This window comes from Neofelis nebulosa, chromosome 3 (assembly GCF_028018385.1).
Source record: "Neofelis nebulosa isolate mNeoNeb1 chromosome 3, mNeoNeb1.pri, whole genome shotgun sequence".
Lineage (NCBI taxonomy): Eukaryota > Metazoa > Chordata > Mammalia > Carnivora > Felidae > Neofelis > Neofelis nebulosa.
Genome location: NC_080784.1, coordinates 65542476 through 65569156, shown reverse-complemented (window position 1 = coordinate 65569156; position 26681 = coordinate 65542476). Strand labels below are relative to the sequence as shown.

Here is a 26681-nt window from a genome sequence, read left to right as displayed (position 1 = left end):
AATGCAAATATTTTGCTTACCAAAGTAATAATGGACTCATCACAGAATGATATGGTGGTTTTTAAGTCATAATACTTTTCATATAAAAGTGGCATCTAAGTTATACTGCAAAATTCATTTACTAAGTTAGTTCCTTGAGGTTTAACTTTAAAATCCATAGTCACAAGAGAAGTTAACATTGGTCTTTCAAAAATTGTCAGAGATTCTTTAAAAATGTCTGTGCTCATTATTTCCTGTTGGCCTCTCTCTCTTCCATTCTCTGCCCTTCCCTACTCTGCTCTGTATCCCAAAACACAGTATAGAGTACATCAATGGGACGGCTATATCCTCTGGCTTTGGCTGGCTTTGGTAAGTACCAGGCGCAGTAAGGATCTGGAGGGTTGAGGAAATTGAGGTCATGGTATTTATTCTCCCAATCCCCACTCTGTTTCATTATGTTTCTAACAGTTGCTGATTTTCTCTTTAGCTATAGCACCTGTTGAGTGGTACTTCAATTTTTCTAGGTCTCTCCAGATTCACTGTTTCCTCTGCTGTTCCCACTATAATTACCCATGGGCTGCCTCACCAGCTCTTTTGGTTCACTTAGCTCTGTCTTTTTAAAATTATTTTTAGTTTTATGAATATGCTGTTTTCTGCCACTACCCTGATACAATAATTGGTATGATGAGCAGGATTCTGTGACTGGTTTGCTCTCATATATGTGAGCAGACTGATAACCTGCAAGAGTGACATCCCAATTTTCATTTTTCTTTACTAGAATGGCATGAAATGAATTACTAATTGAGCAAAAATCATTGAGTAATTAATTGTCTTTGGCACTTAGTTGCTATGGCAAGAAAAATTGGTGATTGCAAAGATTATGGGATGTGATGACTGCTTCTGACTATTCTGGAGAGTTTACACAAAGATAAATATATGTTCAAAACACTGAACTCATGACAATTCATGTCATGGGTGGATATGCAGAAAATGTTCTTAAAAACTTAAAAACTCCCTTATTTTTAGTGGCACAGGGCAGACAAGACTAAGGATTAAACCCAAGGTCTAACTATAGGAGAGGCAGAATTGCAATGTCAACGAAATGGACAACTCGCCAAATCAGTTATGGTAAGGGAAGAAAACTTTTTGGGAAAGAGTTGAGACACAATAACAGAGATTTAGATACTCCTAGAAATGTTCTTGGCAATGGACGCAGCTCCTCAACTTCAGCTCACAGAACCAGTCTTCCTTGCAAAGTGTTTCAATGACTTCACTTTGGGCAGCTGCCTCAAAACGGTATGTGATTATTCTCAAGATCCAACATCACCATCATCCCTCATTGCCTCCAGTCTAATAATGAGAATTACACTTGAGTACTAATTAGAAGCAAAAGTGCATAGTTCTTTCTAAAAGGAGAAACTGTATAGCCTGAAGGAATTGCAAGATCTTTGATAACTTCATTTGGCAAGAGCCAAAGGGGGGTGTCGGGAAATAACCTAAGAAGACAGAGGAATTGTGACACTGGACTAAGCCAATACTATCAGCGTGGGAGTATTCACCAAGGATTCTGGATAAAATATGAAATAAAGTTCCTATGCGTAATGGGGATAAATTTGAACCTAGTCACTATTGGGGTTTTATGCCCCTCAACCCTGGACCTAAATCAGTTTACATACCTGCAACATATTAACCTAGAAAGGAGGTTTGGTTATTTTGAAAAACTGCAACATGGCAATAAGTATACACCGCAAATCTTCCCAAGCTTTCTCCAGAGGGAGTTTTGGCCATTAATCAAGGTTAGAAACAAAACCTCTGGAAAAAAGCTAAACACCCAGGCCTTCAATACAATCTAAGATACAGGTAAGATTATGACTGAGTTGACCTTACTCTGAAAAGATATGGTGGCTATGGGACTTTGAATTTCTTCGACATCAGGAATGCATTTTTTGAAGTCAATCAAAAAACAAAAATAGAAGCTGACTTGTAAAGAGAGAAGCTTCTGAAGAGCATTGTCCCCAGTCCAGTTGCTCTCTTTCTCTCCCCTATTGTATGCTGAGAAAATAATCTCTGTGGACAATAATATGCAGGCTCCCCCCCGCCCTCTAGATTCTACCTGGGAAGTAAAAGCAGGATAGCTGAGAGCAAATGTTAGGGGTAGGTCATTTATTTCTTGGGGTACCTCCTGCCTCACTGTAGTCTTGTCAATGGCTACTTTTCTCATCAAATGCAGCTTCTCTCAGACAGCTTCTCTCCCAGGGTTTTAGCTCGTCCTGGGTTATGGTAACATCATTTGATTCTCTGGCCCCATCAACTCTGGGTAAAATGGCATTTCGCTGTTGCTAGTCTCTGGGCTTTACCTTTGGTTTTTTATTTCCTTCACTCCCGTACCTACTTTGGTATGCATGTCTTTTCTGGAGTCTTTTCAGTTAAGCTTTTTGAAATACAAAAATATTCAATTTTTATAAAGTCTAACTTATCTTTTTATTTCTCTTTTAGAGTACACTTTTTGTATCACATCCAATAACTCTTTGCCTAGCAAAAGGAAAAAAATGATTTTTTCCTATGGTTTCTTATGGAAAGTTTATAGTTTTACATTATATACATAGGAATATGATCCATTTTGAGTTCATTTTAATTAAGGTGTGAGGTATATATCAAGGTTAATTTAACTGCTTACAGACATCTAATTGTCCCAGCACCATTCGTTGAAAACTATCCTTTATACTATTCTTTACGTTGTTGTGTAAGAGATTTACAACAATTCCCAATTATTCCTTACCACTCTTTGAGCTATTTTCTCACGTATTTTACCTTTACAATGCCATAAAAGCACAATATGTTGTCACTGTTTTTCTCTTTAGCTAAATCCTGTTGATTGTACAAGGTGTTTCCTGCCAGGAAACTGGTATCGTATCCAAGTTCTCCTTTTCTCTAAGACTGCATTGTCCAAACATTAGCCACTAGCCACTTGTAGTTACACAAACGAAATTAAAATTCCCTTGTTCAGTTACACTAGCCACCTGTCAAATGCTTAACAGCTGCATGTGGCTAGTGGCCGCCTCATCATACAGTGAAGACCAGAACATTCCCATGGTGGCAGGAAGCACTGTCAGCAGCCCTGGTATCTAAAAATATCTGTGGTCATATATTGCTGGACATATTAAACCTTATTAAATTTCATCTTCTTCATATTGATTTATAGCAAAATTATTGATTATTAAGTGATAAATGTAGGTTTGCTTGAATAGGATGCTTGGGGTAATTTTTCGTTTACTCTAGTATTTGTAGGTACCAGCCATTAAAGTCCTATGAAATCCTAGGGATTTCATTGTTCCAAATGATGTTTTTATTTTCTATTTATTTTTTTCTAAATATAATTTATTGTCAAGTTTGCTAACACACACTGTATACAGTGTGCTCTTGGTTTCATGGGTAGATTCCCGTGATTCATTACTTACATACAACACCCAGTGCTCATCCCAACAAGTGCCGTCCTTGTGCCCATCACCCATCTTCCCTTTCCCTCCACCTCCATCAACCTCTCTGTTTGAAACTGTTTTTCCCCTTCCCTCACCCATGGTCTTCTGTTAAGTTTCTCAAATTCCACATATGAGAGAAAACATACTGGTTTTTCTCTGACTGACTTATTTCACTTAGCATAATTCCAGTTCCATCCACATTGTTGCAAATGGCAAGATTTCATTCTTTCTCACTGCCAAGTAGTATCCCATTATAGATAAACCACTGGTTTTAAATCCATACATATTAGTTCCGGAAGATGGCGGCGTAGGAGGACGCTGGGCTCACCGCGCGTCCTGCTGATCACTTAGATTCCACCTACACCTGCCTAAAGAACCCAGAAAACCGCCAGAGGATTAGCAGAACGGAGTCTCCGGAGCCGAGCGCAGACGAGAGGCCCACGGAAGAGGGTAGGAAGGGCGGCGAGGCGGTGCGCGCTCCACGGACTGGCGGGAGGGAGCCGGGGCGGAGGGGCGGCTCGCCGGCCAAGCAGAGCCCCCGAGTCGGGCTGGCAAAAGCGGAGGGGCCGGACGGACTGTGTTCCGACAGCAAGCGCGACTTAGCGTCTGGGAGGTCAGAAGTTAACAGCTCTGCTCAGAAAGCGGGAAGGCTGGAGGACAAAGGGAGGGAGAGCTGCTGAGTCCCCGGACGGCAGAGCTCAGCTTGGCGGGGAACAAAGGCGCTCGCCAGCGCCATCTCCCCCGCCCATCCCCCAGCCAAAATCCCAAAGAGAACCAGTTCCTGCCAGGGATCTTGCTCGCTCCGCACACCCAACTCTGTGCTTCTGCGGAGCCAAACCTCCGGCAGCGGATCTGACTCCCTCCCGCTGCCACAGGGCCCCTCCTGAAGTGGATCACCTAAGGAGAAGCGAGCTACGCCTGCCCCTCCTGCCCCCGTGCACCTTGCCTACCCACCCCAGCTAATACGCCAGCTCCCCAGCACCACAAGCCTGGCAGTGTGCAAGTAGCCCAGACGGGCCACACCACCCCACAGTGAATCCCGCCCCTAGGAGAGGGGAAGAGAAGGCACACACCAGTCTGACTGTGGCCCCAGCGGTGGGCTGGGGGCAGACATCAGGTCGGACTGCGGCCCCGCCCACCAACTCCAGTTATACACCACAGCACGGGGGAAGTGCCCTGCGGGTCCTCACCACTCCAGGGACTATCCAAAATGACCAAACGGAAGAATTCCCCTCAGAAGAATCTCCAGGAAATAACAACAGCTAATGAACTGATCAAAAAGGATTTAAATAATATAACAGAAAGTGAATTTAGAATAATAGTCATAAAATTAATCGCTGGGCTTGAAAACAGTATACAGGACAGCAGAGAATCTCTTGCCACAGAGATCAAGGGACTAAGGGACAGTCACGAGGAGCTGAAAAACGCTTTAAACGAAATGCAAAACAAAATGGAAACGACGACAGCTCAGATTGAAGAGGCAGAGGAGAGAATAGGTGAACTAGAAGATAAAGTTATGGAGAAAGAGGAAGCTGAAAGAAAGAGAGATAAAAAAAATCCAGGAGTATGAGGGGAAAATTAGAGAACTAAGTGATACACTAAAAAGAAATAATATACGCATAATTGGTATGCCAGAGGAGGAAGAGAGAGGGAAAGATGCTGAAGGGGTACTTGAAGAAATTATAGCTGAGAACTTCCCTGAACTGGGGAAGGAAAAAGGCATTGAAATCCAAGAGGCACAGAGAACTCCCTTCAGACGTAACTTGAATCGATCTTCTGCACGACATATCATAGTGAAACTGGCAAAATACAAGGATAAAGAGAAAATTCTGAAAGCAGCAAGGGATAAACGTACCCTCACATATAAAGGGAGACCTATAAGACTCGTGACTGATCTCTCCTTTGAAACTTGGCAGGCCAGAAAGGCTTGGCATGATATCTTCAGTGTGCTAAACAGAAAAAATATGCAGCCGAGAATCCTTTATCCAGCAAGTCTGTCATTTAGAATAGAAGGAGAGATAAAGATCTTCCCAAACAAACAAAAACTGAAGGAATTTGTCACCACGAAACCAGCCCTACAAGAGATCCTAAGGGGGATCCTGTGAGACAAAGTACCAGAGACATCACTACAAGCATAAAACATACAGACATCACAATGACTCTAAACCCGTTTCTTTCTATAATAACACTGAATGTAAATGGATTAAATGCGCCAACCAAAAGACATAGGGTATCAGAATGGATAAAAAAGCAAGACCCATCTATTTGCTGTCTACAAGAGACTCATTTTAGATCTGAGGACACCTTTAGATTGAGAGTGAGGGGATGGAGAACTATTTATCATGCTACTGGAAGCCAAAAGAAAGCTGGAGTAGCCATACTTATATCAGACAAACTAGACTTTAAATTAAAGGCTGTAACAAGAGATGAAGAAGGGCATTATATAATAATTACAGGGTCTCTCCATCAGGAAGAGCTAACAATTATACATGTCTATGCACCAAATACCGGAGCCCCCAGATATATAAAACAATTACTCGTAAACATAAGCAACCTTATGGATAAGAATGTGGTCATTGCAGGGGATTTTAACACCCCACTCACAGAAATGGATAGATCATCTAGACACACAGTCAATAAAGAAACAAGGGCCCTGAATGATACATTGGATCAGATGGACTTGACAGATATATTTAGAACTCTGCATCCCAAAGCAACAGAATATACTTTCTTCTCGAGTGCACATGGAACATTCTCCAAGATAGATCATATACTGCGTCACAAAACAGCCCTTCATAAGTTTACAAGAATTGAAATTATACCATGCATACTTTCAGACCACAATGCTATGAAGCTTGAAATCAACCACAGGAAAAAGTCTGGAAAACCTCCAAAAGCATGGAGGTTAAAGAACACCCTACTAACGAATGAGTGGGTCAACCAGGCAATTAGAGAAGAAATTAAAAAATATATGGGAACAAACGAAAATGAAAATACAACAATGCAGACGCTTTGGGACGCAGCGAAGGCAGTCCTGAGAGGAAAATACATTGCAATCCAGGCCTATCTCAAGAAACAAGAAAAATCCCAAATACAAAATCTAACAGCACACCTAAAGGAAATAGAAGCAGAACAGCAAAGGCAGCCTAAACCCAGCAGAAGAAGAGAAATCATAAAGATCAGAGCAGAAATAAACAATATAGAATCTAAAAAAACTGTAGAGCAGATCAACGAAACCAAGAGTTGGTTTTTTGAAAAAATAAACAAAATTGACAAACCTCTAGCCAGGCTTCTCGAAAAGAAAAGGGAGATGACCCAAATAGATAAAATCATGAATGAAAATGGAATTGTTACAACCAATCCCTCAGAGATACAAACAATTATCGGGGAATACTATGAAAAATTATATGCCAACAAATTGGACAACCTGGAAGAAATGGACAAATTCCTAAACACCCACACTCTTCCAAAACTCAATCAGGAGGAAATAGAAAGCTTGAACAGACCCATAACCAGCGAAGAAATTGAATCGGTTATCAAAAATCTCCCAACAAATAAGAGTCCAGGACCAGATGGCTTCCCAGGGGAGTTCTACCAGACGTTTAAAGCAGAGATAATACCTATCCTTCTCAAGCTATTCCAAGAAATAGAAAGGGAAGGAAAACTTCCAGACTCATTCTATTTAAACCAGTATTACTTTGATTCCTAAACCAGACAGAGACCCAGTAAAAAAAGAGAACTACAGGCCAATATCTCTGATGAATATGGATGCAAAAATTCTCAATAAGATACTAGCAAATCGAATTCAACAGCATATAAAAAGAATTATTCACCATGATCAAGTGGGATTCATTCCTGGGATGCAGGGCTGGTTCTACATTCGCAAATCGATCAACGTGATACATCACATTAACAAAAACAAAGAGAAGAACCATATGATCCTGTCAATCGATGCAGAAAAGGCCTTTGACAAAATCCAGCACCCTTTCTTAATAAAAACCCTGGAGAAAGTCGGGATAGAAGGAACATACTTAAAGATCATAAAAGCCATTTATGAAAAGCCCACAGCTAACATCATCCTCAATGGGGAAAAACTGAGAGCTTTTTCCCTGAGATCAGGAACACGACAGGGATGCCCACTCTCACCGCTGTTGTTTAATATAGTGCTGGAAGTTCTAGCATCAGCAATCAGACAACAAAAGGAAATCAAAGGCATCAAAATTGGCAAAGATGAAGTCAAGCTTTCGCTTTTTGCAGATGACATGATATTATACACGGAAAATCCGATAGACTCCACCAAAAGTCTGCTAGAACTGATCCATGAATTCAGCAAAGTTGCAGGATACAAAATCAATGTACAGAAATCAGTTGCATTCTTATACACTAACAATGAAGCAACAGAAAGACAAATAAAGAAACTGATCCCATTCACAATTGCACCAAGAAGCATAAAATACCTAGGAATAAATCTAACCAAAGATGTAAAAGATCTGTATGCTGAAAACTATAGAAAGCTTATGCAGGTAATTGAAGAATATATAAAGAAATGGAAAGACATTCCATGCTCATGGATTGGAAGAATAAATATTGTCAAAATGTCAATACTACCCAAAGCTATCTACACATTCAATGCAATCCCAATCAAAATTGCACCAGCATTCTTCTCGAAACTAGAACAAGCAATCCTAAAATTCATATGGAACCACAAAAGGCCCCGAACAGCCAAAGGAATTTTGAAGAAGAAGACCAAAGCAGGAGGCATCACAATCCCAGACTTTAGCCTCTACTACAAAGCTGTCATCATCAAGACAGCATGGTATTGGCATAAAAACAGACACATAGACCAATGGAATAGAATAGAAACCCCAGAACTAGACCCACAAACGTATGGCCAACTCATCTTTGACAAAGCAGGAAAGAACATCCAATGGAAAAAAGTCTCTTTAACAAATGGTGCTGGGAGAACTGGACAGCAACATGCAGAAGGTTGAAACTAGACCACTTTCTCATACCATTCACAAAAATAAACTCAAAATGGATACAGGACCTGAATGTGAGACAGGAAACCATCAAAACCTTAGAGGAGAAAGCAGGAAAAGACCTCTCTGACCTCAGCCGTAGCAATCTCTTACTCGACACATCCCCAAAGGCAAGGGAATTAAAAGCAAAAGTGAATTACTGGGACCTTATGAAGATAAAAAGCTTCTGCACAGCAAAGGAAACAACCAACAAAACTAAAACACAACCAACGGAATGGGAAAAGATATTTGCAAATGACACATCGGACAAAGGGCTAGTATCCAAAATCTATAAAGAGCTCATCAAACTCCACACCCGAAAAACAAATAACCCAGTGAATAAATGGGCAGAAAACATGAATAGACACTTCTCTAAAGAAGACATTCGGATGGCCAACAGACACATGAAAAGATGTTCAACGTCGCTCCTTATCAGGGAAATACAAATCAAAACCACACTCAGATATCATCTCACGCCAGTCAGAGTGGCCAAAATGAAGAAATCAGGAGACTATAGATGCTGGAGAGGATGTGCAGAAACGGGAACCCTCTTGCACTGTTGGTGGGAATGCAAATGGGTGCAGCTGCTCTGGAAAGCAGTGTGGAGGTTCCTCAGAAAATTAAAAATAGACCTACCCTATGATCCAGCAATAGCACTGCTAGGAATTTATCCAAGGGATACAGGAGTACTGATGCATAGGGGCACTTGTACCCCAATGTTTATAGCAGCACTCTCAACAATAGCCAAATTATGGAAAGAGCCTAAATGTCCATCAACTGACGAATGGATAAAGAAATTGTGGTTTATATACACAATGGAATACTACGTGGCAATGAGAAAAAATGAAATATGGCCTTTTGTAGCAACGTGGATGGAACTGGAGTGTGTGATGCTAAGTGAAATAAGCCATACAGAGAAAGACAGATACCATATGGTTTCACTCTTATGTGGATCCTGAGAAACGTAACAGAAACCCATGGGGGAGGGGAAGGAAAAAAAAAAAAAAGAGGTTAGAGTGGGAGAGAGCCAAAGCATAAGAGACTGTTAAAAACTGAGAACAGGGGCGCCTGGGTGGCGCAGTCGGTTAAGCGTCCGACTTCAGCCAGGTCACGATCTCGCGGTCTGTGAGTTCGAGCCCCGCGTCAGGCTCTGGGCTGATGGCTCGGAGCCTGGAGCCTGTTTCCGATTCTGTGTCTCCCTCTCTCTCTGCCCCTCCCCCGTTCATGCTCTGTCTCTCTCTGTCCCAAAAATAAATAAAAAACGTTGAAAAAAAAATTAAAAAAAAAAAACAAAAAACTGAGAACAAACTGAGGGTTGATGGGGGGTGGGAGGGAGGGCAGGGTGGGTGATGGGTATTGAGGAGGGCACCTTTTGGGATGAGCACTGGGTGTTGTATGGAAACCAATTTGACAGTAAATTTCATATATTAAAAAATTAAAAAAATTTAAAAAAAATTAAAAAAAAATCCATACATATTTCCTTAAATGCTTTATGTCTCATAGATGTGAGATTTTTTTTTAATGGCATTTCTTTTAACATTGTATTTTTTGAGAAAACAAATTTTGAAAAAGTGTCTTGGGGCGCCTGGGTGGCTCAGTCGGTTGAGCATCCGACTTCGGCTCAGGTCATGATCTCGCGGTCTGTGGGTTCCAGCCCCGCGTCGGGCTCTGTGCTGACAGCTCAGAGCCTGGAGCCTGCTTCAGATTCTGCGTCTCCCTCTCTCTCTCTGCCCCTCCCCCGCTCATGCTCGCTCGCTCTCGCTCTCTCTGTCAAAAATAAATAAACATTAAAAAGATTTTTTTTTAATTAAAAAGGAAAAGTGTCTTCTTTTCCTGATTTCTAAATTTCATAGGGATTTTATAAGTGACAAACTAAAAATAGTCAGTAGCAGAAACCCCTGGAAAGGCAAAAACCAATTAGAGGACACTAGACAATATACAAATCAGTGTATGATAAGAAATATTTTACTGTTTTTCTATTTATAAATAATAGTATTTCTGAATATTAATAATATTTTATAAAATATATCCATTTTAAATTTAGAATTTGATTTTCTTTAACTGAAGTAGAGTTGACAATGTTACATTAGTTTCTGGAGAACCACGCTGTGATTTGATAACTCTACACATTATGCTGTGCTCACCACAACTGTAGCTACCATCTGTCACCATTCAGTGCTATTACAATACTTAACATTATTTTACTATAATAAGTTATATGATAATGAGATGATAATAAGTTATAAGATACTAAGATAATAAGTTATCTCCTAGAACACAAGGAGTGCTTCCCACCCCCCAACACAGATGGCTTTTTGGGAGAAAAATGAGAACCTATCTTGTTTTTTAAAAAATTTAGAGAAGCTTATACATACATTTTTGCTATTGTTCTTTATAACCTTCAAATGCAATAAAAGCATTTTTAATATTCTTCTTAAAACTAAACTTTATTCTTATCATATACTCTCTGTCAGTGAAGATGAAAAGTTGCCCTCCAATAACCTTGTATAATAAGTTGCCATCTATGTTTTCATCCTTCTTCAAGATCAAACTACCTGTTTACAGGAACATTTTCTGTGAAAGATTCACTTTAACACAAAAGATTCACCCTAATCAGAACTGACATGTGTAAGTGTAATGACTTTTAATTATATTTAAACAACTTTGTAGGATGTTCACTGAGTGTCCAGAATGGTATTAGGCACTGTGGAGTATGCAAGAAGGCATGAGAAAATAGCATTGTGGAGGAGTTAAGGTTTATAAAAGGCTCTTTTTAGCAATTGATATAGTATCACACATAATAAATTTGTTCAGGACTGGTAATAACTGCAGCATAACTTTCAGCATGAGTGAATCAGTGTATCTTTGAGAGGGCATCTCCAGCTGAGAAAGTGAGGTTAGAATGGTGGATTGAAAATGATCACATGAGGTAGGTAAATGGAAGAGAAGACAGTGTGAGAAGATAATTTTGAGTATGTAAAATGCTATGCTATATTTTGGTCCACAAGTAAAAAACAGGAAAGACAAACAACGCTCTACCACAAAAATCTGTATCTTGTGGTAAAGAGTCAAAAGTTTATGTCTGCTGTTCATGGAACAAAATACAAGAGATTATTTAATCCCACTTAAAACATTAGAGTAAATGGGGAGATGGGGCACCTGGGTGGCTCAGTTGGGTAAGCAGCAGACTTTGGCTCAGGTCATGATCTCACAGTTTTGAGTTCAAGCCCCTCATTGGGCTCTGTGCTGACAGCGGAGAGCCTGAACCTGCTTTGGATTCTGTGTCTCCCTCTCTCTGTCTGTCCCTTCCCCACTCTCCCTCTGTCTCTCTCTGTCTCAAAAATAAGTAAAGATTAAGGAAAAAAATTTTTAAAAACATTAGAATATATGGAAAGAATAGCAATGATTGGAGCAGGTATACAAATAAGCTAAATTTCATCTATCTGTGGGAATCAAAGAATATTGTAAGCATTAGGAGTGTAAGTAATGAAGATTCATGAACGCAATCACTAAGACAAGGAAAAGCAAGAACAGTTTCCAGTAACTGCCTCTGGAGCAAGAGGCGGAAGTGAGAGACGATTGCTTTAGATTATGTGCACGCTTTACAATGATTAAAATTCCCATGCATGTTGACTCCTTGAAAATGGGTGTATTACATCTAAGAGAAAAAAAGATGTTCAAATTCAAAGATGCTTTGTTAAAAGTACTCTTCTCAAAATCTTACTTACTTTTAAAAACAACTGAAAAACATGTAGGAGGCATAGTGATTGCTCTAAGGCAAATATGCTGAGGAGTCAAAAACATGCCCTGTGTTCGCACCTTAGTTTCCCACTTCCATATGTTCCATTGTTCATTTTTGCATCCAATTTTAATACATTAAAATGTGATTTGCTATTCATCGGCTTCATTAAAAAATGACTTCAGAATATATTCAAAACACTAATTCAAAATCTTTTTGAAGGTAAAATACCCAAAATGATTGTACGATAATGAAATAAATCTGCATTGCCCGAATTATTTTTTGGTTTGCAACATGCTGTGATAAAAATGGTGGCCAATACCAATAAAGAAGAATAGTAAACTTATACTGAGCTCTTAGTATATATCAAACACCATACTAAGATCCTGATTTGCAATATTTAACTTTCACAAAGATTTCTATGAAATAGGCAATAATGTCACCTCTACTTTCCACAGGAGTAAACAAAGTTTCAGAGCAATTACATAATTCGTCTATGATTTTATAGCTAGTATGCCTGAAAACTGAGATTCAAAGTCTAGCTAACACCTGTGTGTTTAATTACTTTATTGATCCCTCCTCTTCCAAGCTCCAAGTATCACTAGTGGAAAAGCTGCCTTCTTATCTGTTCCAAGGCTTCAACTCTCTTGCCACATTTGTGGTGACTAGACCCTAGTTGTCATAGATGTTTTTGCTACTGTATAAATCATAGGCAGTTTAGCTTAATTTTTTAAGTCCATTAGTAATCATGAAATTACAATAAATTTAGTTTATTAGGCTTCACATTCAAAATCTGCAAAGACTTTTATTTAAGTAGTAATATCTAGGAGGGACAAGGATTCAGGGAAGTGGGGCCTAGGATACCAACTCCTGGTAATAATTAAATGATGAATGGATAAAGAAATTGTGGTTTATATACACAATGGAGCACTACGTGGCAATGAGAAAGAATGAAATATGGCCTTTTGTAGCAATGTGGATGGAACTGGAGAGTGTTATGCTAAGTGAAATAAGTCATACAGAGAAAGACAGATACCATATGTTTTCATTCTTATGTGGATCCTGAGAAACTTAACAGAAGACCATGGGGGAGGGGAAGGAAAAAAAAAAGTTAGAGAGGGAGAGAGCCAAAGCATAAGAGACTCTTAAAAACTGAGAGTAAACTGAGGGTTGATGGGGCATGGGAGGGAGGGGAAAGTGGGTGATGGGCATTGAGGAGGGCACCTGTTGGGATGAGCACTGGGTGTTGTATGGAAACCAATTTGACAATAAATTTCATATTAAAAAAATAAAGTTGGTAAAACATCTCCAGAGGGAAATTTAATCTAAAACCTTAAAAAAAGTTTGTATTCTTTTATTCTACAATTCTACTTCATTTTTTCACTAGCTAGGAGTTAAGTTCACTGTAGTTGGGTTATAACATCAAACAAATAAGCATGCAAAATGTTTAACAGCAAGAAGACTGGTTTAAAAACTATGATGTTTCAGTTCAATGATGTAATACCAGTTACAGGTGAAGCTGCGCAAGAATATTTGATGGCATGGTTAATGACAAGAGAAAAGTGAACACCTCTAGGTGGGACTATAGGAAAGTTTCTTTTTCATTTTTGTGTGTTATAAATTGTATCTAAATGTTTAAGTATTTGTTTTTAAAATAAAAATTAACTCCTTAAAAATTTTTGTTCCTGTGGTGAGAACTTTTATAATCTTATTTTTAAAAAATCATTAAAAAATTGTAACTATGTATGCTGAAGGATGTTGATGAAACCTATTGTGATGGTCATTTTCCAATATATATAAATATAAGATTGGTATGTTGTGTCCTCAAACTAATACTTCATGTTAGATTATACCTCAATTAAAAAAAAAGAAAAATAATAATTACTTAAGCAAAACACCCTAATATGGGTTGCATGGATCAATGGATATCAACAGGGATCCGGGAATCTTCTAAAACATGATGCAAAATATCCAGTGTCTGAGAGTTTGCATACTCTTCTGTAGAGAAAATATCTTACATCAATTCTCATAAATGGCCAATAACTCAACCAAGTATCAGAACTATTAATCCAGACGCTGCATACAAATAAAACTTATTTAGTTTGCAATTTCTTTGATTATATGGACAACTCTAAAATTCAAGTTATATTATTTATATATTATAAGTCATCATCAGCAAGTAAGACAAATCCTTTAGTGGCTATAACCACAGAGAAAATGTCAAAATATTTTTTTGTGGTATTGGATTTCTTAAACATTTATCATAATGTATGTTTAATTCATCTATATTCATCTATTACTAAGTAAAACTTATAATAAAAGTATTCTTTACTATACAAGTAAGGCCAGATTAATAAATCTACTTAACAGAGTTAAGACTGCAACAAGCTTAAATAATCAAAGAGGTATATACTTGGATAAAACCAAGACGCAGGTATATGGCAGTATGTTATAGAGTGAGGTCAAGAAATAGTACATTTAACAAAATCTAAAATACAACCTGCAAGATTGTTACTAGTTTTCATTCAAAAGATGAACTACATGTTACTATTATGTCATTAATAGCTTTTTATTTGATGTTTTAAAAGATTCTATAGTAAATTTCATATAAAATACCAACTTTATTAAAAAAAAATAATAAACATGGCACTGCCCAGTACTTTACAAACAGAAATATTTCAGTTTACAAAGTTTTTTGGTTTTGTTTTTTGTTTTTGTTTTGTTTGTAGATGTAGTACTTTCTTAGTTCTCTAAATGATTGTTTCTCATCATAAGCCCAGGTTTATAAACAATATTGAAGTCAGAGAAATTAAAAAATCTTATATTAAGTCACTCAGACAAGAGATAATAGAGTTGGGTCTCTTATTTCCCAATTCCAGGGAGTTTAGCAGATATGTGTTATGAATCGACTTCCACACATCTACCTCTAAATAGATGTTATATATATATCATTATTATTATAGAGAAGTAAACCTTTATTTCCTTGTTTGACAAATACAGTTGGCTGGTTGAGTTGGTTGCTTTTTCATGATTAATCAAGGAGACCAAATCCCATATTCTCTTCTGACTCCTTGGACTCTTCTTTGCTTCAGCCTTGGCTGGGGCTGCAGGCAGGAGGAGTACGGGTGGTGGGAGTGGTTATGAGGCAGCTACCATGAATGCAGATGGATCTGCCAGGAAGGCCTCTTGACATTTTCAGCAAGTGGGAAGATGTAATCAGTCTACACAGACAAATCCAGGACCTGCCTGCATACATGATGATGGAATGAGGTACTGATGCAACAGCTGGGTAACCAATCTGCAAACAGACACTGGCAACATTATGGACACCTTCCAGGAAGCAAGAATGCAGTTTCCTCTGTGTTGCCAAGCATTTCAAGGTCGTAGATGCTGCCACTGTCAAACACCTGCTGGGTGGTCAGCCCAAACGAGAAGGGGGCTATGTTCAAGAGTGTGGCTTCACTGGCTCCCACTTTGTCTCTAGTCTTCATCGCTGTGTATCACTCAGGATTTCAATAGTGCCCTTGGAGATTTTAGTGGTTATACCTAAAGCCTGAAAGAAGGAGGTCTTCTTAGGCCTTGGACCAGTATTCTGGGCTGGCACAATGACTTCACATGGAGCTATGGCACTGGCAGCTTGAACCTTATTGGCCAACAGCATGTCCCTGATCTCAGTGATGTCCTTTTTGGTGAACACAAAGCCCACCTTCCTCTGGATATGAAGCAACAGTTTCTCCAGAGCTGGGTTGTCTTCCAGATGCTCTCGGATTGCCTCATACATTATGACATGTCATATCATTAACAAGATACCAAATAGAAAATGCCACTGATACCCATTAATTTTATGCATGTGAATAAATGTTTATATTTTAGTTAACATTTTTTGACCAATAGAAGAGTACTTGTATAAGTTTTTAACATAAAGTATTACATAAACATATAACATTACTGTATCTGATCAGAGTTAACTATCTTAGTGAAACCAGATGTTTGAAAGCTTCACCAAGGATCTTCTAAATGCGTGCAGAAACATATACAGGTTATAAATAGAGAGTAGCAGTGGCATTTCCCTGTGCTTACAGTAAATAAATGATTCATCAACAACCTGACAACCATAACTTAAATCCACAGCTTCTCTGTAGATTTATGTCAGATATTCATTCTCTCACATGAATATGACTTGGAAGTTCTCCACAGGTTTAGAAGAATAACGATCACTATGTAAACCCTAACTATGAAATATAAAAGCAAATTCTTTGGACTATTTTAGGAAATTAACTACCTCATAATTCTCAGAAAGAAAATAACTAAAACCTATTTTTCAATGTAGAGTATATAAAATTCCCTCTTTATTTGCCTATTGATTAGAAACTTGTGCTTGAACCTCTTAAAGAAGCAAAATATCTATGTAACCCAATATTTCCATGTGAATAAGCCAGCAGAGATTAAAAAGAATATAAAAAAAAAAAGAAACATTAACACTGGCAAAAAAAATGTTAAGCATTTTTAATGAGAGTACTGAAATCAAACACACTGGATTCTCTGGTTCTAAGTAAACTTTATGTTGATTAAAACCTTAATGAAATTAGATCTAATTAATAGATTAACAAAAATAGTTATTAAAAATGGGTCCATGAAATGTTGTATGTTTTACTTTGAATTAATGGTGATGAGGTTCTGAGAGCTTAGTTATCTACCTCACCCAGAGATATCCTCCCTTAAATTACGGTTTCTAAGTAATTTGACACATGCCACTGGCTTGTTGTCATTGTTTCTAAACCACAATTTGATGGGGGATTGACAGACGGAAGCAAGCTGCTCTGCAGATATGTTTTCTGATATAAAAAGGTAAAGAAAAGTGACTTTGTGATTGAATAGAGAAGCTATAAAATTAAAATTACTCTCTAATTTTTCAAATGCTGCCTGAAAACATATGGAGTATACATGGAATATATAAATTAATATTAACTTATATTATAAATCCAAAGTCTGCAAGAATGGAAATCTACACAGCCTGTTTTTTGTTACATTTTTAAATTTTGTGTAAACACACACACACACACACACACACACACACAAAATATTCATTTTTATTTCATTAGTCTCAACAAGTGACACAATTATAGGAACTTGACAAAAAGACAAAACAAATGGCAAATAAATAGAGGAAAACAATGCTCGACCTCAGTGATCACGGAATACAAATTAAAACTACAGTGAAGGGTGCCTGGGTGGCTCAGCTGGTTAAGCATCCAACTTCGGCTCAGGTCATGATCTCACGGATTGTGAGTTCAAGCCCCGTGCCGGGTTCTGTGCTGACAGCTCAGAGCCTGGAGCATGCTTCGGACTCTTTCTCCTTCTCTCTCTGCCCCTCCTCACTTGTGCTTTCTCTGTCTCTCAAAACTAAATAAATGTAAAAAAAAAATTAAAAAAAATAAAACCACAGTGAGACACCATTACACACTCACCAGGCTAAAATGTAAAAGGCCGTTGGTGAAAATATGGAACAACGGGAACATTACATTGCTGGAGGAGGGGAGAAATGTAAAATCAGAAAACAGTTTGATGTCATATAATGGTGAATACATGCATACCTAATGACTCACTAATTTCATCTCTTGTTAAACGGTGATATATCAGAGTGGTATCAATAGAGTTAGTGATGAGTGACTAGATTATGTATATTTTTTAAAGGTAGAAGCATCAAGGTTTTCATGATCAATTTGATATGGTAAAAGATAGAAGCACAAAATGCAACCCTAAGGTTTTGGCCTTGAGCAACTGGATGAATGGTGATGTATCTAGCTGAGATAGTGAAGGCTATAGGCTGAGCAGGTCTGAGAGTGGGAAAGACATGATGAATTTCAGATGTCTGTTAGACAGTCAAGCAAACGTGTACAGTAGGCAGTTAGATACGCAAGTCTGAAACTCAAGAGAGAGGACTGGACTAGAAGTAGAAATTTTGGAGTTGTTGGAATATAGATGATATTTAAAACCATGTTACTGCTAAGGTCATCAAGATAGAAAATGTAATTAGAGATGAGGACTGATGAAATGCACAGCTTGGTTACAACTCCAGTTAATGTCAGGAGTAGGAATATACTACAGAAATGAAAATGTACACTGACAAGCAATAAATCTCAGTCACCTATCAACTACTGTTCTGGAAAGCTTTTCCAGCCCCAGTAGGTCTGTTTCTCCAGTCTTCTATTTCCTGGGTACCACCATAATGGTCTTATGCTATCTAAGATCCTCTATCCCTTATCTTCACTCCTCACTCTTCCTTCATGCCCACCTTACCAGAAACGCTCTAATTTTTCTGTAGAAATTACTCTCAAAACCTCACGAAAGCTCTAATTTGTAACATATTAGTTCAGGGCACTAAAGTTGAGCCTCATCCATGTATCTGTGAATTTCCATTAAAAACAAATTCAACGTAACTTGTGTATTTCCATATAGAAATAAACTTCATACATAAGTCCATGATATGTGTGTGTGTGTGTGTGTGTGTGTATGTGTGTGTGTGTGTGTATGTATTTATATATATATGTGTATGTATATATATGTGTATGTGTATATATATATATGTGTATGTCTATATGCATATATATATATACATACACATATATATATACATATATACATACATACATATATATACATACACATATATATATAAAAGAAGTTAGGGGCGCCTGGGTGGCTCAGTCAGTTAAGCATCAGACTTCGGGTCAGGTCATGATCTCACAGTTTGTGAGTTTGAGCCCTGCATCAGGCTCTGTGCTGACAGCTCAGAGCCTGCAGCCTGCTTCAGATTCTGTGTCTCCCTCTCTCTCTGCCCCTCCCCTGCTTGTGCTCTATCTCTGTCTCTCAAAAATAAATAAATATGTTAAAAACACTTAAAAAAAAAGAAATTAAATGAATATAAAATGCACATTGATATTTTGTTACAGAAGACCATAAACATAAGATCTATAGCTTTCATATTTTAATGCTTAAGAACCACAGTATTATGTATCTAAATGAATATAGTCACCTAAAATTATAAGTAGAGCCACATTCTTAATGTATAAATATATTAGAAAAAGAAGCATATAAACGAGAAAGAATGAAATCTGGCCATTTGCAGCAACATAGATGGAACTGGAGGGTATTATGCTAAGTGAAATAAGTCAAGCAGAGAAAGACAGATATCATACATTTTCACTCATATGTGGATCCTGAGAAACTTAACAGAAGACCAAGGGGGAGGCGAAGGGGAAAAAAAAAAGTTATAGAGAAGGAGGAAGGCAAACCATAAGAGACTCTTAAATACTGAGAACAAACTGAGGGTTGATGGGGTGTGGGGGGGAGAGTGGAAAGTGGGTGATGGGCATTGAGGAGGGCACCTGTTGGGATGAGCACTGGGTGTTGTATGGAAACCAATTTGACAATAAATTATATTTAATAAAAAAATAAGAAAAGAAAAAGAAAAAGAAGCATATATGCAAACATTTTGTGTGACAGGCAGGGACTTTTCCATTTCTCTCTCTTCTATTTGCTATTCTTCCATAGTAAGTGCAGCATAGGTTTTCCATTCTCTTGTCTAGTTTGAGAAGAACAAAGCAGGGAGGTTAGTGGGAGCTAACATGTAGTCTGTCTTTATTGATAAAACCCCGCAGCCAGGTGTGGGGCCAGACAAAGGAAATAGATATCCTTTTATGAGTACAAAGGGCACCTTTTTTCACCAAGCTGGGACTGGCAGGGCCATACCTAACTAGGAAAAGTGTGGAGCAGCAGTTTAGAGGATCAGCAGGGGAAAAAAACGGTATATTCACAGTTTAATTAAAGATCATTTACTGAAGGGACCATTCAAAGAAGTAAGTGGAAAATCTACAAGAGATGGGGAAGCACGCAGAGGGTAGAAACAATGGTAATTCATAACCCCTACTTGTGAAGGGACAAGATGAATGTTACCAGAGATGGGGCAAAGCTGAAGCAGTGGCAGAAGTGCTGCCTAACAGAGGCTAGAATTAGAGGTAGAACAATGTCAGAAGGGGGCAAGAATAAAAAAATATCCAGACCTATACTTCCTACCCCCCCCAGTCTCTGGCAGGTGCTAAGCACAACTGCAAGTCCAGAAGGGAAGACAGAAGGAGTGATGGCAATACATTAAGGTCGGCCTCTCAGGGCCCACAGGAAGAGCAGTGGATGGTGGAGAAGGAGTCTGGGGAGCAAACCAGAGTAACTAGCATATATATATATATATCTTTCTAATCCATCTATTAACCATATTTCTAGCTTTTGCAAACTTATACTTTAGCACCTGCTCTGCATACATCTACTACATAAATCTTGCTGTGGATAGCCTAACAATATACCTCAGACACCCTGCTTTGACTTCTTGCCTTCCTCATTTGCCTCCCTCCCGCTGGCCAACCTTCTGATAAGGGTCCTTCCTCCTTGGAGCACACTTTTTAAAACAAAACCAACCAATTCAGAGTCCACACCTGCAACCACCTCCTTTATAAGGCTTTTGTACTCTAGGCATAATCACCCCAGGGCCAAGGGCCAGAAAACTAGGGACAGCCCCTATGCCACAGAGCCTGCCAAATCATTCAAACTAGCCAACCAGTTCCTTCCACGATAAAGACTCTGGCCCAGTCACTATGCTACCAACTATGGACCCCCCCCCCTTTTGTGTGGAATGTTGTAGTAAACTTTCTTTTTGATGGTAACTGTCTCATGATCCACCGAGGCCTAACTGAACCTCAAGTTTTCTATTAATCTAGTATACTTTAAAAATGGAATGTGATGAACCATTTTAATGAAATTTGTACAGGTGCTATATAGGTTAGAGGTGGCCATGGATGGTCACTTTTTTCCGATTATACTGTCTTTCAGATATAATAGTTAACTGTATCTCTTCCCTGATATCAGCTAGAGAAGAAGCCAATAAAACATAACCTTCCCGGGGCGCCTGGGTGGCGCAGTCGGTTAAGCTTCCGACTTCAGCCAGGTCACGATCTCGCGGTCCGTGAGTTCGAGCCCCGCGTCAGGCTCTGGGCTGATGGCTCGGAGCCTGGAGCCTGTTTCCGATGCTGTGTCTCCCTCTCTCTCTGCCCCTCCCCCGTTCATGCTCTGTCTCTCTCTGTCCAAAAATAAATAAATAAAAAAAAAAAAAAAAAAACGTTGAAAAAAAAAAAAAAAACATAACCTTCCCTGAGAAAACTACAGGATAGCATGATTATCTTTGGCAAACTCCCATCTCCCCCTGCCTCTTTTTCTTTTATCCATTGGTCTCAGCTTCACCCTATGTCTAGATAACTGTTTGCTAATTTATAAATGATAAGTTTATAAATCCTGTGGTATTATTTTATTAACATTATTTTTATAAAGTGAGATTATTAAGCCTTACTTATATTACCAAACTTACTATCTCCAGGTGCATGGTTTCAAGTGCTACAATCAGTAACTTTTATAATTCGCTAAGAATAAGCTCATATAAAATAAAGTTAAAAGAAAGGGCACTAATTAATAACAAAAGCAAGTATGGGAGAATAAATCTCATTGGAAAGGTAAATACAAAGTAAGGGTAGTGGGTTAATCCCTTATAAAACTAGAATGAAGATTAAAAGACAAAAGTAGTAGAAATGTTTATAATTACAAAATCGGTTAAGGGATACACAAGGTAAAAACAAGTAAAATATACTATCAAAAATGCACAATGTGGGGAGGAAAGTAAAAATGTCAAGCTTTAGAACGCAAACTGAAGTTATTATCAACATAAAATAAATTGATACAGATATGTTGTTTTATGCAAACTTCATGGTGACCACAAAGTAAAAATCCCATAGTAAATATACAAAAGATTTCAAAAAAGGAATATAAGCAAACCACAAAGGAAGAGACGAGAAATACAAAAACAGCTAGAAAGCAATTACCAAAATGGCAATAATCACATATCTATGGATAATTAATTAAATGTAAATGGACTAAAATCTCTAATCAAATACACAGAGTGAATGAATGGACTGAAAAAACAAAAACAAGGGGCACCTAGGGGGCTCAGTGGGTTAAGTGTCCAACTCTTGATTTGGGTCTCTGTGCTGAACGTGGAGCCTGCTTCCAACTCTTTCCCTCGCCCTCTGCCCCTCCTCCACCTTCTCTCCCTCTCTCTCTCTCAATAAATAAAATAAAATAAAATAAAATAAAATAAAATAAAATAAAATAAAATAAAATAAAATAAAAACAAATAAACAGCACCTAGAAGAAAACATAGGTGGTAAGTTCCTCGACATAGGTCTTAGTGATGATTTTTTTAAGTCTAATGCCAAAAGCAAAAGGAACAAAATCAAAAATAAACAAATGGGACTACATCAGACTAAAAAGCTTTTTACAGCAAAGGAAACCATCAGCAAAGTAAGAAAGTAACGGGAGAAAATATTTGCAAATCCAGTATCTGATGAAGGCTAATATCCAAAATAGACAAAGAATTTCTACAACTAAGTAGCAAAAAGCAAATAATGCAATTACAAAATGGGCTGATCTGAAGAGACATTTTTCCAAAAAGACATACAGATGCAAACAGACCCACGAAAGATACTCAACATCATTAATTACCAGGGTAATGCAAAACAAAACCACAATAAGATATCTCACACCTGTTAGAATGGCTATTATGTAAAAGACAAGACATAACAAGTGTTGACAAGGATATAGAGAAAAGTATACAGTTGTACACTGTTGATAAGAATGTAATCTGGTGTAGTCACTATGGAAAACAGTATGAAATGGTCCTCAAAAGTTAAAAACAGAACTACCATATGATCCAGCAATTCTACTTCTATTTATCTGAAGAAAACAAAAACACTAACTCTAAAAGATATGTGCAGCCTCATGTTCACAGCAGCATTATTTGCAGGAGGCAAGATATGGTAGCAACCTAAGTATCCATCTATGGGTGCATGGTTAAAGAAAATGTAATATATATATATATATATATATATATATATATATATATATATATAGACACCATGTGGTGTCTATAAATACCATATGATTTCTCTTACATGTAGAATCTAAAATAAAATCCAATCTTATAGATACAAAGAAAAGACTGGTGGTTACCAGAGGCAGAGGGATGGGGGATGGAAGAATGGGTGAACTGTTTTGTTTGTTTGTTTGTTTGTTTCTTTGGTTTAGTTTAAATAAATTGAATGATTTATATATATATATATTTTTTTTTAAAGTGAAGGAATATTATGGGATCAATATTAGGAATAACAGCTGGAAAGAAACAATATATATTATTTTATTTTTAAAAGAAACCAACAAAAAGCCCTGGGATACCTTGCAAGGATGCCAACAGGAGGGCATAGGAGTCACCTTGAAGAGGCTCCCCTGGTCAAACCAGGGATAATTTGAGCAACAGAAATAATAATGCCTGTAAGTGATTGAAACACATAAAATAAAAATAATAATAAAATAAATGGGCAATTAAATGTGATTACAGACCATTAAGCTGAAGTAAGATGAAGGAAAACTCATTAATTGAACACATTTCAAAATTGTAGTCTATATAAACTTCTAACACATGGAATTTGAATGGATAAGTTTATACCTATGTGTGTATTAGAACGGAGTCAAATATGTTCACCTCTTATCATTAATTTGAATCAATGGGAAAAGCGCTGTATATTTGTTTTTATTTTTTAAATTCAAAATACCCCGACAGTTTACTAATCTAGCTTTTTGAGAGGTTTCAAAAAATAACAGGAGCCACAGGCTTGGTATAAAACGTGACTCTCCTTGTGGAACTTCTTGCCTTGGAGCAGCAACATGTATTGATTTTGACATGCCAATAAAGTTACATGGAAAGAAATTGGGTTAAAATTGCATTTACTGTGTAACAGTAAAAACCTATGTAACAAAATTAGGTGAAGAGTAGCGATATTCTTAACATAGAAGTCCTTTCTAACTGCTATTTCCACCAAAGACACAAGGCTCATGTAATCACAGTTAGAAAAAAAAAAAATCTATCACACTTCCAACTTCATATGGTCAAACACATCTACTCACTGCGAGATTCATTAACAGAAAGAATGGTAAAGAGAAGGCTCCCTGAAGTATGAACTTACATCTATTATTCACTATGGCTCAAGTTATTTTTCTGTTTAAAATGTTTCTGTCCACATCTTCACACCACATCAATAAATAAAAGTATAGTCCTATTACTTTCCTATTGCAGTTCAGTTCTACTTGATAGTAGAGTTTCAGGATCATTAAATGAGTACTTCAAGAATTCTTGACATCTGGTTTAAGAAAATGGAAGTGTTCTTTACTGTAAAGTGTTTGCATATGTGGATTTTTCCCCACACTAAGTACTGTAAACCTGAGTTCTACCTTATGATATTGAAGACTTCTATGGGGCACCTGAGTGGCTCAGTCAGTTAAATATCTGACTACAGTTCAGGTCATGATCTCTTGGTTTGAGGGTTCAAGCCCCACGTCAGGCTCTGTGCTGACAGCTCAGAGCCTGGAAACTGCTTCAGATTCTGTGTATCCCTCTCTCTCTCTACCCCTCCCCTGCTCATGCTCTCTCTCAAAAATAAATAAACAAAATTTAAGACTTCTAGAAATGATCAATTAAAGGAGGCTAAGAATATGCATATTCATCTTGAATAATATAAAGTCCACCTCATGAACTTTTTAGTATATACATTCATATGTGTATTTATATTTATATAATTTATATAATTATAGATACAAAAATATTTGAAATAGGGGCACGTGGGTGACTCAGTCAATTAAGCGTCTGACTCTTAGTTTGGGCTTAGGTGCTGATCTCACGTTTCTGAGTTCGTGTTCCTCATGGGACTCTGCGTTGCCAGTAGGAGCCTGCTTGGGATTCTCTTTCTCCTTCTCTCTCTGCCCCTCCCCTGCTTGCACACACACACTCTCTCTCTCAAAACAAATAAATAAACTTTAAAAAAGTATTTGAAATATACACTTATAGATTTAAAAAATATAAGACTGTATTTGAAATTATTTTTTAGTTAGGCTCCTCAATTGGGATGATAAGTAGATTTTTAAAAGATGGGAATGTTAAATATATTTTAAACATCAATATGGTTTTGGATTTTGCTCCAAATAGACACCTGATGATGTTTTCTTGTTTCCTCTTGAACACTCAAAATAAGAATTTGTTCAACATAAGCAAATATGTTTTACTTATGTCTCTCCTGTATTTAAAGGAGTGGCTTTATTTTGTGGTTGGAGAGCTTCCAGCATAGAAACTGAATTTAGAAAGTAACACTATTTCTAAGCAAATGATTACAGAATATAACCAAAACTTCTGAATTGTGTAATGTCAATCTGATGAGTTACGCTGAAAGACACTACCCTTCTAAAATTGTTGCCTATTTTTATCAAATAGATGTTCATTACCGCCTTTCCTGAAAGTGTGTAGCTTTACTGGTTCTCAGTACTAATTTTGATTTGAAATCTCGTAGGTACTTATAACAAAAATTTTAATAGAATCAATGTAATAAAACTATTACCACATGTTATATTATGAAGCCAACCATGCCAGACAGCTCCAGCTCTCAGTAGGTGGCAAATAGATATTTGTCTTATATATAAAATTGTATGGCAGCATTTAAATGTGCAAAGCCATTATTTTTTTATGTGGCAAGAAGAAAATTTAATTATGGGCAAAGCTATGAAGACTCTCCTAGTCACCAGGACCTCCACACCCTTTAGACCCTGTCAGGAATCTCTCCCTCCTTCACCCACCACAGCAATAGACCTACACTTTTTGTCACAGCACTTAGACTTTCTGTTGGAAATTACTGTCTTCTACACGCTTTCTTGTTTTCACCTGGAAGCCTTTTGTGGATAGGATTCATGTCTACCTCATCAATTTATCTGCCACAACTACTACCATAGTGATTCCTTGGTTAATGTGCCCTTAGCAATTTGTTGAGTAGAGGAAGGCATTGATTGCAGAGGCAAAATGTACATGCCTTATAACAAAGAGCACTGTATTTTTTATAAAGTTTTTCAATGTTTATTTATTTATTTTGAGAGAGAGAGAGAGAGGGAGAGAGAATCCCAAGCAGACTCCGCACTGTCAGTGCAGAGCCCGATGTAGGGCTCAGACTCATCAACTGTGAGATCATGACCTGAGGCGAAGCTAAAGGTCACATGCTTTACCGACTGAGCCACTCAGGCACCCTAACAAGAGCATTTCCTCTTCTATTCTGCCCATAGCATAGAACTATGGTTTTCAAAGTATGGTCCCAGAACCAGCAGCATCAGTATCACCTGGGAGTTTATTATAAATGTCAATTCTGATCCTGATACACTGAGTCAGAAACTCTGGAGGTCTTCCTAGTGACTCGGATGTAGGGTAAGAATGCAGAATCACAATAAATTTCATATATTAAATAAAAAAAAAAAGAATGCAGAATCATAGCAGGCTCA

At 37.7% G+C, this 26681-nt stretch overlaps 1 protein-coding gene and 1 pseudogene across 5 annotated transcripts in view; both read right to left on the bottom strand.

Annotated features, from left to right (window-relative positions):
- The window catches only part of MARCHF1 (membrane associated ring-CH-type finger 1), an 899266-nt gene that overhangs the window by 512813 nt on the left and 359772 nt on the right, over positions 1 to 26681 (bottom strand). The gene's annotated exons all lie outside the window — the stretch shown is intronic.
- LOC131506903 (large ribosomal subunit protein uL10-like) lies at positions 14879 to 16164 on the bottom strand (annotated as a pseudogene).